At 38.8% G+C, this 10,627-nt stretch overlaps 1 long non-coding RNA gene across 1 annotated transcript; it reads right to left on the bottom strand.

The window, feature by feature from the left end:
- Positions 1 to 302: 302 nt before the first annotated feature.
- Positions 303 to 9,034, bottom strand: LOC306905775. Its single transcript, XR_013787771.1, has 3 exons — positions 8,864 to 9,034; positions 1,664 to 1,763; positions 303 to 415 (listed from the first exon to the last, which is right to left on the bottom strand). It is a non-coding gene; the product is annotated as an uncharacterized lncRNA (long non-coding RNA).
- Between the last annotated feature and the right edge of the window lie 1,593 nt (positions 9,035 to 10,627).

Genomic DNA, 10,627 nt, shown 5'->3' on the forward strand with positions numbered 1-10,627 from the left:
AATCGATTCACGTCATGTTTCACCCTGAGCCATAAACATGCATCGAAGAGGACGTGACCTCGACTGGAGGTACGAGGTTTTTTGCATTGTTGATCAACCCCCACCGCGCTCGCGTTCAATCAAAGTCACCACACCGTTATTCATTACAAGTATTTGTTTTATGAAATCTCAGCCGAGGGGTGTGTTGTTTGTCCCCTCCGCATGCACGCACACATATTCGCGCTTACGCCCCTCCCACCTTGGTAAAATTGTGCTTGTAAATGAAATCAGGCTTAACCATGCGTTGGCTTTTCATCAATCTCCGTGTGATGGCTGCTCGCCCTTGATTCATAGCTTCCACCCTCTCCGGCTCCTCCCTGTGTGTGCAGATATGAGTAATGACCCTCTACGCACGGTTCCCCGTTGAGCTGTCGACCTAGGGGACAACCACAGAACCAAGGATCACCCCTATCCATTACCGTCTCTAAACACATCCATTATCACACACGCATGTATGCCGAATCATCGGACCCACATGGATTTTCATCAGGGTGTTTTAACATTTTCTAAGTCTTTAGCCTGGTAATGAAGCATTGCCATTAATAGATCCCTACACAGCGCCTGGAGAGCGTTTGTCCCTCTGTGCCTGTAGTCCCAGGCACCCACAACGTCTCTATCTGGCCAGTCCGACACGCTATTAGCATAAACAAGCACCTGTGTCTATGTCTACCTGTCAGGGCCCTGTCATCACGTGGCCGCGTAGAAGAGCACGACGCATTAACCCGGCCAACTTATCTCCAGCGCTGTCCACAAAAGGAGGATTACAGTGCAGGAATTGGTTTTGGGAGTGCTGTCACTCAACAGCTGATTAGAGCTCACTCCGTTCTTCTATCACCTCGCAAACAACACGGATCCCCGATGGCCCTGCACCTATCCAGACAGAATTTCAGATCTGGCAGGTCACGTCTCCGACGTTAATTGGCCGCTGTCATTATCCCAGATAACCAGACGTGACTCGTTCGTATCCGGCACTTCTTCATTAACAACAGCAGTTCGCACCCCACACAAGCGCGCGACCGCCGGATTCTACTACTCGCCGTGCCGCTGTTAGCTGAGAAAGGCTAATCTGTCGCGAGGCACCCGAGGTCAAACCGAACCGGCGGCGGAGCCACGTATTCTATACTGCCTGCTTAATTAAGCCTGGAACATAACGCTGATGGCTATATTTTTCTTCTGTCAGAAAAACGCATTACCGGCAACAGCGGACTGACAGAAAGCAAGCAAACCTTTAAATTAGGCTTTAATTAGCTCGCTGTAAAATAGAAGACAGAAAGCAGGCAATATGTAAGCGATGACAGTTATCTGACGCTCTCACACACAGACAATGCCTAATTAGACAAAACTTATGTAGCCTTTTCAAGAGTCAAACATTCACTCACTCATCTACAAGATGTTTTTTGCATGAGTATAATGGTTAACAGCTGCATAGAGAACGGTGAGTGTGGAGTTTGGACAATAAGGCATGATTTACATTGTCCATCAACAATTGTCAACATTATGTTTACGAAAAAATACCATAAAGCATTTAGAAGGCTCGACAATAAACAAACAGAAGCAAACAGAAGTGTCACTATGGTTTATCTAAAAGCTTTACGTAAATTGCTAGCATGTTTCTTATGTTTACCTAGTTTTTTATCCTCCTCCATCACCAGTACTAGTCCCAGGAAACAAATTCTCTCTCTGTTTCCCTTTCATCACCTTAGCATGGCAAACCGTCCCATCACCTGAAAAAAAAAAAAATTCCTCTTTAAAATGTTATATATACATAATTTTCTGGAATAAAAAAACACAACCTCGTAACCAACGTTTGCAAAGAGTTTGTTTTAACGGTTGAAATGTTATATGTCAAGCTCAACCATTTAATCTTGTTATCAATGTTATTTTAAAGTCACCATGAAATCGAAACTGACAATTCTTAAGTCCAAAGTATAGTCCGGCCGTCCGTTTGTGAGAAATCCCAACTGGCCGATAAAACGCGTACAACAGTGCATACGTGAAAAATTGTTGAATCGTCCGTTCACAAGGTGGCATACTGCGCATGTGCCGAACTCGTCCATCAGTGCTTACCGCGGTTGAGTTTGGTCAAGAAGCTGTGCGGGCACGTTTGTGTGCGAGACGGATGCAGAAAGTTAACCATACCTTTTGTTTGTATGGAATATTGTGGGTCATTTTTTTATCAATTTTTTTCATATTTATCTTTCATTAAAGACATTAAGGTCCCCTATTTTTTCATTCCAGATACCGTTTCACTCGAATATATATCACAACACAGAAGAAAACACGATCGCAACTTCGGTTACATGCTTATTTCTTTCAACTTGAACACTTTCAAAAAACTCATACTGTCTGCAACAAGATCTCACGGCAATAAGGAAATGACTAATTCGCATCAATTCGTACAATCTGATTCGTACAATTTAGTATGATTTGATTTCACACCAGTGAGGGTTTAGGGGAGGGGCATGAGTATTGCATTTTCCTCTAATTGTACATTTTTGTACGATTCACAACTTACAAATTCGATCGCATAAGCCACCTCATAAAATAGTTACGAATTCCCGTGCGATCACGTTTTTGCTATTTTAAGTACAACCAAATTGGTTTAACATTCATTTCAACTTCCAACATTTTGTCAATGTCTTTACATCACCTCAACAAATTAGGTTACACACTTTCAACTTATTTTATTGGTTGCATGAAAATGATAAACTTTAAGTCAAATAACTTCAATGATATTTTATAGTGCGGGGGTGGAGTATCAGTATTACAGTTTTCAAATAATTGTATATATTTTTCTGAATTAGACACCATGTGAAAATCGTTAAATGGATAAAATAACAACCCTGTCAATTTGTAGTTTGGTTCCTTGTTTGTGGAAAGTGCCATTAATTTTTCTAATTGCCTGAAGTCCTTGTGCTTGTTCTTTACCCACTCATGATGAGAACCCGCTCCATCCATCTGGAGACATGTAAACACAAGTGTGCTTTCCTGATGAGAACCCTGATCTCTGACCCAGAGAGCAACCTCTCAGTTAATGAAGCTCACAGAAGCTTGGCATGACGGTGTGGGCGTCTCATTACCAGCATATAGCCAATAAAGCTACGAGGGTACATTTATATTACAGAAAACTGCAGAAAATAAAACACGTGAAATGCAGCGTGCGTAACCAAAATCAATTCTTGAGTGCTACTAGAAGAGTTCATATCATTGATCCGTCGTCGCGTTATTACTTGTTTTGAGTTTTAATTTCCCACAGTCCAACTTTTCCCATTCTGTTCAGCATTTAAATGGCCACATAACTCAGACTTTTCCACTCCGTCTTGGTAATGTGAGAGACAATCAGTATAGTTGGGTAATTTGTGTGTTTTTATGTGAAAGCCCTCGGCAGAAAGGATGCGGCCACATTAATGTAGATCAGATTTGCCTTGATCTGTAAAGTAAATTTAAATGAGTTTGTTCTCCATACTGTGTGGTAACGGGCTTTGGTTGGATGCCCTCTCAGCAGCTGGCTGCTTTGAGAAAGAACGACTTTTTAAATTACCCATACATCACTGTCAGCACACAAGAGGCCGCTGTTCCAGTGGCCGGCCGGCAGTCAGAGGAGGCCGCTAAGGTGGCACGGCAATCTTGGACCCTGTCCTCACGCCTACTGCGCCGGTCCTGGTACAGAAGCGTGCAAGGCAACAGATTATAAAGGCGCACGATTTACTCACACGGCACACAATGTTCCCAGGCAAAAAATGTTTTCTGTAAGGACGGATTAGATAAAGCAGTTAATCAAAGAAAATAACAATGGACTTTGGATCTTGTTGCTTGCCTGTGGGCAGCAGAAAACGAATGCGTCACTTCTATAATTCACTACAAAGCTGTTTCAAATGAGAAGATGTTTTCTGTGAGAGATTTGAGACTTTTGGAAAACTTTTATATTGTTTATTGGGCAGGTTTTTACTCAGACAAGTCCGTGGTGCAGGGCATATCGATCATGGCATTATAAAATGTGCTCCAATAGGATCTATCAATAAATGGTCTTCTTCCATCAGAGAGAACCTGGCGAACTGAACTTGACCTTAAAGGAATACTCCAGCCCAAAAATTGTTTATTCTGTCATGAATTACTCACCCTCTTGTTGTTTCAAACTAGGGATGCACGATAAATTATCGGCCATATCGGTATGTTAAATGCTCATTTTCAATGTTATCGGTATTGGCTGATAATTACATTTAGGTTGATATATTATAGCCCAAAAATTATGAATAATTTCCTCTGGTTGAACCACTTCAGCAGTATATCGGCCAATAAATCGGCTATCGGCTTCCAATGTTTAAGAATGATCGGTTATCGGCCAATATTTACATATAGCTGCATCCTTTTTCCAAACATGTATAAATGTCTTTGTTCGGTTGAACACAAAGAGAGATATTTTGGAATAACGTTAGCAACCAACAGTTCTGAAGCACCATTGACTGCCATAGTAAGAAACATTTTTTGTCATTTTTTGGTTCTGTTGAATAAAAAAGAAGATATTTTGAGGAATGTAGGAAAAACAAACAGTTCTGTGCCACCTTTGACTACCATTTAAAATTGTCCTACTACGGCAGTCAATGATGCATCAGAACTGTTGGTTGCTAACGTTATTTCTCATTGTGTTCAACCGAACAAAGAAATGTTTACATGTTTGGAACAACTAGAGGGTGAGTATTCATGGCAGAATATTCATTTTTAGGTGGAGTTACCCTTTAACTAAATTTATACAAAATGGTATTAATGTACATATTTGTCTTTTTTAAATATAATTTCTTGAAGAGTTCAACCTGACTGGCAGGTAATTAGCCAGCGGCTAATAGCAGCTTTGGCGGAGTTTGAAAAGCCGCTGACAGCTTACGTCCCTGTGATAAACAGCGCAGGCGAGAGGCAGGAGAGGAAGCCAGCCATACTGCACTCATCTGTTATACTCACAATTAACACACTTAATTAATGAGAGAGATCTCAGTATTAGATCCGTATGTGACTGCTGCTGTGTAACAACATTTGCTGTTAAAACTAATTAAGCAATAAGAGCCGAATGCAAAGTGGTGTGGCTCAGAATGCATTTGTCACAAATGAGCGCGACGCGGGGCCACGGTAATGTCTCGCCGCATCGCACGCCCTCGGTCGCAAGAGCGCAAATGACCGAAAACAGCAGGAAAATAAACCTGCTTAGATTAAATGTGCAATATTATCTATTATATTTTACTGTTACTTGTTTTCCTCAGCACCATTTAGCCGCTGATGAGTCAATATAAGACAAGATGTCACATCTCCACGGGAAGTCGACAGGATTCTCTCCTCTGGCTTGATTAGAAACCCCCGGCTGCCTGATTCAGTCACTTAACAACTTGTTTTCATGGGATTCGCACAAACGATATCAATTCACGCTAGCAACGACTATTCATTTGCCGCAGAGCTATAGCAGAAGAATAGAGAGGAGGAGACCACACTGAGCTGGGGCAATTCATATTGGTAAACCGAACAAACAAAAGCGTATTTGATTTTTTCAAGCTGATAAAAATATATATTTAAAGGGATAGTTCTGTCATCATTTACTCACCCTTGTGTATTCATACCTGTATACGTTTTTTTACTGATGAACACAGAGAAAGATAGCAAAAGCAATTTTTCTGTTCTGGAACATCATTGACTACCATAGTATGTACCAAATGTAATGGTAGTGGATAATGTACCAAATGTAATGGTAGTAATGGAACTGTTTGTTTTCCTAAATTCTTCGAAATACCTCACTTAGCGATCAAAAGACACATATTTCTATATGATATTTTCTTTCTACTACGGTAGTGGATAATGTCCCAGAATCCCCTAATATCTTTCAGTGTGTTCAAACGAAACAAAGACATTTATACCGGTTTGATACACCTGAAGGTGAGCAAATCATGAAAGAATTTTCATTTTGGGGTGGACTATCCCTTTAACTAATATGTTAAGGGAGGCCTTCGTTATTTAAGAAAAAAACGTCATAATTAAAATACTAAGGGGGCATCTGCAAAACACTATTTTCAATTAAAAACGTAAAACTTTTTTTTATTTGTGAGAACGGTGATGCACATACATATTACACGTTCAGTCCGTGTTCTAGTACTTGTGAGTACAGTAGCATACTGTTTCTTTACACTGTGACATTGCTAACTACTGATGAGCATGTGTAATAGCTGCAACATTTTAGTCATTTTTACTAATCTGTTCGCAAGAATAAGTAGAAGAAAAGCGTTTGTAACTTTGCTGAAGACGACATTTTCAAATGATTTTTTTAAATTAAGTTTAAATGTTGTGAGTAAACATACCCTAAATCATTATTTATATATAACTTGGTCATTTATAATTGACAATTCTCCTAATTATGACTTAATATATATTTTATTTGATAAATAGTTAATTAATCTATCTCTTCAAAATGCCAGAATTAGGCTTTCAAAAGTCCGCCATCAGTTAATGCAACTTTTAACGGCATACAGTAAAACAGTCATTCTTCACTCAGTGGTATTTAACAAGCGTTAACCTCCACGCCTTTACCCTTTAAATTCAGGTTCATCATCTTCATTAGTTTGGACTGAGTCTTTACTGAGGTAAACCTATAAAAAAGAACTATTAAAGGCTCACAATGAGTGTAACAAGGTGCCTTTCAAACTTATAATATGAGAGATGAGGATGCTTGACAAAGGCCACAGTCTAGTATTTGAGGGCTTAGGATGTGTTATTTGAAGTGCCCGGTGCAGGCTTAAAACTAAACCTAACCAGAGCTTTAGCCAGGCTTACATCTAATCCTGCTTGCACAGTGCCACATGGAGACCTCCACCCCCTGGCCAACTACCAGACACACCGACTGTTCAGACCAAATAAAGGTGTGAATACAAACCATATGCTCGATAGACATAGACAGATATGCTCAAAAAGCGCAACAATCCAATAAAATGAAGAATTTACTCGAGTGTTGTGTTGTTATTGGCTTCCGAAATTCAACACCTGAGCTGCACTTTGGAAATCTGATGTCTCCGTTGTAGCTCGAAATATTTTGCATAATGTGATATAAAAGCTGTCTATGCATTCTTGCATGCACTCCTAAACAACATGCATGCCGCTTTCACTTACTCTTCATGTATGTAGGTGAATGTAAATGAGAAAAACGGGAGCTGATGATGGTGATAGCTTATCCTCCGACAGATTAGATGTTCACCTTGACCCTTTTTCAAGGCCAAAAGCAAAATACCCATCTGAGCGACCGGCTGTCAGATGATTTGATTGACTTCAATAAGGCTGCATCATAAAACACAACTGACCGGCCTCCACGAGAAAATGCTCTCACAGAGACGTCATTAGCATTGATGTGGAATTCTACCTGTAAGGATTTCTTAAAAGGTGATAGGCGTGGTTTTGAACAACATCAATAAACGTTTGTAAGAATATGTGTATCCAAAGATCTGACATTGAGAGGATTGAATATAGCAGACAAAAAAACAAATGCTTGCTTATCACGGCAGAGCATGAGGGGAGTCTGTTGTTTCTATGCTTTCCATGACTTGTCTTTAACCTAGTAAATACATTTGTTAGATGGGGGCTGGTAGACTGCATCATAAACTACGTTATGAAATGAGATTAGTTTTGAGGTCATGAATGTGTGTCACATGGAGGTGGTAATATACTGTAGAGCAAGCATGCATTCATGCTTCCGTTATTGAAAGCCGGGTCAAAACCATGAAATTGCCAACAACACCAGCAGATAGAAAGAACGAGGTTGTGTGTGTCAACCAATGATGTCTGGAGCATCTGGTAGGTCTTACATGTGATGAGCGTGCAAACAGCTCTGCATAATAGCAATAAATAGGAGGGGAAATGAGACATGGGTTGACATAAGACCTTGCCGTAGCAATCTACATGCTCAAGGCTTGCACGTAAACATGCAATTATACACAAGAAGCAAAGGAGCAAATAAAAGAACAATCAAATATAAAAACAGATGCCTTTACCAAAAAGATAACCTCTGAAATATTAGTCATTTATGCAAGTCAGCTCCAATATACAAAAAGGCAACATGATATTGCATAGAATCTTTTGTAAATATATAATAACTAAAAGTGACTATTCTGAAAAGTGGGGTATTTTAGGGCAGTAGGACCCCTGAAAAGGGATGGATCTGACATGTCAACTGTTTAATGAGATAAGAATGCAATGGTACTATATACATAAGTATGTGCCAAATAAATAAATCAATGCGTTACACCATTAACTCAAAGTAGAAATATCAGAGTTTAAATCACTCCTTAAGAGGAAAATATGAGCATTGCTGGGTTTCCCGAAACCATCGTTCTTAAGAATATATCACTACCACTCTTAATGTATGACTTAAGAATGACGTAGCCTTAAGAAGGTTTCGGAAACACAGCCCAGAACCCTATAACAGTATTTTTTAAACCGTAAGTAAATGTTGCCCTCTGCTGGACATTCTGTGCTCACTGGATCCATCTAATCCATAATTCTCAAAAGAATAACCTTATTTATTAGATCTCATGAAAATAAACCCTTTAATACATTAATATTTCCCTTTGGGTCACATATTTTTCACAAGAACAGTCAAATGTGCATCGCTTCAAAATCAAATAATCTAAGAAAATGCTAAAGTCATGTAAATGCCTTTGGTCCTTAAGGACAATGTATTTTTTAGTAAAATGATGGTAAATAAATAACGTGTCCCACTACAAGGTAACATAAGACGGGTAGCTAAAGACCTAGACTGTGAGATTTATCTCCAAACGTCATCACAGCCAAAATGACTCACCAACTAGCATTATTCCTCCGACTTTTTGTCTTTCTCTAAGGGATCTTCTCCTTCATCTCCAAGGAAGGCCTCTTGCAACACTGGTACATTTTTGGTAAACATAAAAAAAGATTTCCGTAGGTGAAACTCCATCCAACCAGATTGCACAGATACCTCAATAGGCTGTTATATCTGTAAAACAGAAAATAAAACGTTTACAAAAAGGTTTTATACTGTACATTTGGCCAGGCTACAGTCAAATAAGAAATGTGCTCCTAGTTTATTAATCAATAAATGATTCAGGAAACATTCATTCCGCGTACTGCTGACAATATTTCACCCAAATCTTAAATAAAAGACTGCATTTTTTCAGATCTCGAAAGAAAAAAAAGAAGAAAAAACAAGTTCATAATAATTTGTCAAACGCTGAAATCAAACTTTTACGCAATCTTATGAACAGAAAGCATTAGATGTAAGAAAAAGTGCTGAGTAATTACTGTTGCCCTACAGCTTATGATAAGGACTTGGGATAAGATAACAAACAGGCAATTTATCTCGTAAACAGCGATACGGTATACTTAAGTAAAAGTAAAGCACAATTACGGCTTTTAGACCAGAAACAAGACTGTCTGTGAAAAGCAAGTTCGACAGTCTTAGATGGTTTCAAGTGGGACTACAAAGACACTCCAAAATTCTATTTGTACCCATTACAGAGCAATAAAAGGGAACATGACTATGACAATGAGGTCCCGATTTCTACAGACACTTGTTGGCTGGACCGTGCGAGTCTGTAAAGTCTATCATCTAATTTGTCACCTGCTGGGGATAAAACCAGAGGTCAATGACGGGTTAGTGGATAACAGACGACACATGCTGATCTCCAGCCATGTGACACAATGCCCATCAAATGTGCTTTTAAGAGTTTGGGAGGGCTTTGATAAGCAACAGATGTGGTATCCTGATAAGATATTGAATATGCTGCATTTATGCCACAAATTTCACCAGTCAAAGCATCATGTTTAGATTGTATTGCTCTGTCAGCTAATAAACAATAATAAAAAATCGTGAAAGAGGGCAAAAAGATTCAGAGACAGCCAAACTTGGATGTTACTGTCATTTTTGGTTCAGCTCATTGCTGATTAAAAATGCATGCATTTCTTACCCTGCCCATCCAACAGAGCTGCGGATACAGGACATGAGTATGAAATGAAGTCAATGTTCTAAGACAGACAATGAATTATTTCCTTAAAGAGGAATAAAGAATAAGTTATCTTCCAAAGAATATCTACCATAAAGAATCATTTTACACTTGCGGAAGTTTATGTGAAACACTTACTGTACACCTCCTGTAAACGAAGTGGAGAAATATTTGCATATATTCTGCAAATGATAAAACTGTTAATGTAGGAACAAAATACGTTTTTAAATGCTGTACCTGAAATATTATCTTCCATTAAAATTGCGTATTGAAAATGTAATGCTTTTTGAATGAAGGGACAGAAAACTTGGTTTGGTACATACAAATAAACTGAAATATTATTTTGTAAATAATTGCATGATATAAACGCGATATGTGCACAAACAGATATTGCTAACAAAGTTCTCACAGAAGAGTAATAATAAAAAATAAAAGATTAATAGAACTTACGGTTTAACATTTGATTTATGTATCAATGGTGTTTTAAACCTTTTTCCTATTCAGAAATCCACAATATTCAGAAGTAAATGTTGCCCTCTGCTGGACTGCTGTAAATGCAAGTTCTGCATGGCTCTAATGCAGCTCTT

This window comes from Barbatula barbatula (assembly GCF_947034865.1).
Source record: "Barbatula barbatula genome assembly, chromosome: 16".
Classification (NCBI taxonomy): Eukaryota; Metazoa; Chordata; class Actinopteri; order Cypriniformes; family Nemacheilidae; genus Barbatula; species Barbatula barbatula.